Raw genomic sequence first — 4,750 nt, 5'->3', positions numbered from 1 at the left:
AAGACCAAAGCAGGAGGCATCACAATCCCAGACTTTAGCCTCTACTACAAAGCTGTCATCAAGACAGCATGGTATTGGCACAAAAACAGACACATAGACCAATGGAATAGAATAGAAACCTCAGAACTAGACCCACAAACATATGGCCAACTCATCTTTGACAAAGCAGGAAAGAATATCCAATGGAAAAAAGACAGACTCTTTAACAAATGGTGCTGGGAGAACTGGACAGCAACATGCAGAAGGTTGAAACTAGACCACTTTCTCACAACATTCACAAAAATAAACTCATAATGGATAAAGGACTTGAATGTGAGATAGGAAACCATCAAAACCCTAGAGGAGAAAGCAGGAAAAGACCTCTCTGATCTCAGCCGTAGCAATTTATTACTTGACACATCCCCAAAGGCAAGGGAATTAAAAGCAAAAATGAACTACTGGGACCTTATGAAGATTAACGCTTGTGCACAGCAAAGGAAACAGCCAACAAAACTAAAAGGCAACCAATGGAATGGGAAAAGATATTTGCAAATGACATATCAGACAAAGGGCTAGTATCCAAAATCTATAAAGAGCATACCAAACTCCACACCCGAAAAACAAATAACCCTGTGAAGAAACGGGCAGAAAACATGAATAGACACTTCTCTAAAGAAGACATCCGGATGGCCAACAGGCACATGAGAAGATGCTCAATGTCACTCCTCATCAGGGAAATACAAATCAAAACCACACTCAGATAACACCTCACGCCAGTCAGAGTGGCCAAAATGAACAAATCAGGAGACTATAGATGCTGGCGAGGATGTGGAGAAACGGGAACCCTCTTGCACTGTTGGTGGGAATGCAAATTGGTGCAGCCACTCTGGAAAACAGTGTGGAGGTTCCTCAAAAACTTAAAAATAGACCTACCCTATGACCCAGCAATAGCACTGCTAGGAATTTACCCAAGGGATACAGGAGTGCTGATGCATAGGGGCACTTGTACCCCAATGTTTATAGCAGCACTCTCAACAATAGCCAAATTATGGAAAGAGCCTAAATGTCCATCAACTGATGTATGGATAAAGAAATTGTGGTTTATATACACAATGGAGTACTACATGGCAATGAGAAAGAACAGAATATGGCCCTTTGTAGCAACGTGGATGGAACTGGAGAGTGTGATGCTAAGTGAAATAAGCCATACAGAGAAAGACAGATACTATATGGTTTCACTCTTATGTGGATGCTGAGAAACTTAACAGAAACCCATGGGGGAGGGGAAGGAAAAAAAAAAAGAAGAGGTCAGAGTGGGAGAGAGCCAAAGCAAAAGAGACTCTTAAAAACTGAGAACAAACTGAGGGTTGATGGGGGGTGGGAGGGAGGGGAGGGTGGGTGATGGGTATTGAGGAGGGCACCTTTTGGGATGAGCACTGGGTGTTGTATGGAAACGAATATGACAATAAATTTCAAAAAAAATAATAAAAAATTACTTTCTAGAAAAATACCTCAAGGCCAAATTTCAAATTTTAAAAATATTTCTATTATTTATAAAATTCAAAAGGCCATTTATAAAATGTGGTATAAAGAACAGGGTTGGCAAAATCCAGTACCTACAATTGCCTGGAGGTAACAAAATGAGTGAAAGAATGGGCTGGGAATGGAGTTTCAGTGGCAAATTGCAAGCAAGCCTGTCAAAAGAGAATGGCTATTATTATTCTTGCTACAGACCTTTGCCATGAATGATGACCATAAGCGATTCTGGAAGGGTTGATTTTAACATAAAACTAATGATTTAAAAAAAAATATTTTAATACATTCAGTAACATTTAAAACACTGTGCAAGAAAGAAAATACCCTTGGGGAATATGTGGCCTGAGCCCACAGTTAGTTACTTCTAAGCATGGAGTTCAGAGTACTTCTAAACAGGGGTCATAATCTTGGCAGGCAAGGTATTGGACTTTACTCCCAAATTTGTCATGCCTTCTTTATATTGGTTGAATCAACTCTTGTTCTCATAAGATGTGTTATCAGGCTCATTTGCTACTTATGGTACTTAAGTTACAACCTGAAAGCCTCTGAAGTACATGTTGTAAAGACTGAAGCAGAGTTAATGATTAAAGTTGCCACAGTCTTTCTTCTTTAAAACAAAACACGCAACAAGCAACAACAAAAAAATACGAACAGCAATAACAAAACCACAATTAATGCTGTCATGCTTCAGAGTTAAAGTTCCTTTCTGCCATAGGAGCTAATTAGTGTATTCTGTAACCAGTATAAAAAATAAAGACCATAAACTGTCTGCAATGGCAACCTGATTAGATTATTATTCACTTTCATTTTTACAGGTCACCAGGTGTCCAACTATTATAATTGCCAGGACTTTAATGTTAAAAATTCATTTACCTAAAGCCCAGGATCTCTTAAGTCACTGTTAATTTGGGGAAGACCTAATATAATGTTCTCAAGTGAATAAAATGAATGGTTCTAAACTTAGTTGTAAAATAAATTGAGAGTGTTAAAAAATAATTCTGCAAGTGTTATAAGAAATATTAAAATATTAGTATTACAAGTAATAGTTGCTTAAGAATATGAAATGACAAGCCAGAGACATGGAGGAAATCTGGAAACACATACTAAAGGACTGATTCTAAAATACAAAGAATTCTTATAACTCAAACAAAACAAAGCAAATTACCCAGTTAAAAAAAATGGGCAAAAGACACAGAGACCTTACCAACACATATACAGATGGCAAGTAAGCATGTGAAAAGACGCTCAACATCACAGGTCATTAGAGAGTTGCAAACTGAAATGAGACATCACTATTCCCCTGTGAGAATGGCAAAAATCCAAAACACTGACAATATCATATGCTGCTGTGGATGTAGAGCAACAGGAACTCTTATTCCTGGTTGGTAAGAATGCAAAATGGTAGAGCCACTTTGGAAGACAGTTTGTCAGTTTCTTACAAAACTAAACATACTCTTACCAAATGACCCGTCCATTAGGTTCCTTGGCATTTATACAAGTAAGTTGAAAAGAAAACCTGCACATGAATGTTTATAGCAGCTTCATTCATAATGGCCAAAACTTGGAAGCAAACAAAATGTCTTTCAATAAGTGAATGGATAATGAAAGCATGGTATATTCATACAATGGAACATTATTCAGTGATAAAAGGAGTTATTAAGTCACACACACACACACATGCACACACACACACATTCACACAAACATAAAGCAAACTTACATATATTTTGCTAAATGAAAGCAGCCAATCTGAAAAGACTACACACTGATTCCAATGATATGACATTCTGGAAAAGGCCAAACTATGGCAACAGTAAAAAGTTTAGTGGTCTGGGGGGAGAGAGGAATCAATAGGTGCAGCACGGGATTTTTAGGGCAATGAAACTATTCCGTACGGTACTGTAGTGGTAGATCCATCTCATTATGTATTTGCCAAAATTCCAAAGAATGCACAGCACAAGGAGTGAGCCCCAACATAAACCATGGACTTTCGTTAATAATAATATATAAATATGGACTTATCACTTATAACAAATGTACCACACCAAAGCAAGATATTAATAATTGGGGAAATTGGGAGGAGGATGAAGGGTAAAAAGGGAATTCTCTTCACTTTTTGTTCAGTTATGAAATAGACTTACAATCACTTAAAACAAGACTGAGTTTTTAAAAAGTTGGCATTCAAGCAAAAACTTCAGTCAATTTAAGGAAGATTCTCTGGTAGTACTGTATACATTTCCTACATACTAAGGACAACATTTTTCACATAAAGAAAATTTGTTTTCTCAACCAATGTATTTCCATAATGCTGAGCCATATTATCCAACTGCATGAAGTAGATAAAGTATCATGCCTTGTGTTGAAATAACACATGGATTTCAGAAACTAAAATGTATTTACCTGTAATTTATTGAAGTATTTCTTTTATAGCCAGGAACAATTAATTGGAAAAGTACGATACTAACTCATTATGACATGTAAGTATATTTATTGATTAAACTTCGTTTCTCAAGAATAATAATAGTTGTTACAATTTTTACAGGTAGGTTTCTGAGAGGAGAAATCCTTATTTTTAGATTGCACATAAAACATCATTTGAATTTCTACTGTTTTTTCATATGGTAGAAAATTCATTTACTGTTAAATGGATTTACTTTTAAATTGAAATTAATTAAAAGACACATAGACATCTTGAAATTTGTAATATTAATTGATAGTACACATGAACTGATGGATAATATACAGCTATGTACATACGTATCTGAGATATATGTATACACATATATAGAGAATGTATACACGTATATATATGTATACACGTGCAAGATATGGGGTAGTAATGCTCAGAAACACAGATTATTGTTTTCTTCATTTTTAAGACATACCACTTTGACATTCTAATTTCTCTAAAATTGGGAGGGTCTTAAAATTAACATCAACTTACAGCAAATGAATTTTAATGATCACACTGTTAAAAGATAGTAGGCATGAGATATTTTGAGCTTGAGTTTAGTTTAATGGGAACATTTTTGATAATGTAAGTTTCCAGCTCTATTTTAAAGGATGCAAGATTAATACCTAGGTAGGAAAGAATATCACATTTCACTTAGGAATTTTAGTGGCTTTAATGGATGAGAGAATGGAAACAGGGAGCATTAAGTACATGAAGAGGGTTTCCCCATTTTCTAGCTCATCATCTGGATGCTACCTTTTTTTCCTTCAATGTGTAATTGCT

This window comes from Prionailurus bengalensis, chromosome B1 (assembly GCF_016509475.1).
Source record: "Prionailurus bengalensis isolate Pbe53 chromosome B1, Fcat_Pben_1.1_paternal_pri, whole genome shotgun sequence".
Classification (NCBI taxonomy): domain Eukaryota; kingdom Metazoa; phylum Chordata; class Mammalia; order Carnivora; family Felidae; genus Prionailurus; species Prionailurus bengalensis.
Note: the sequence above shows the minus strand (reverse complement) of the source record.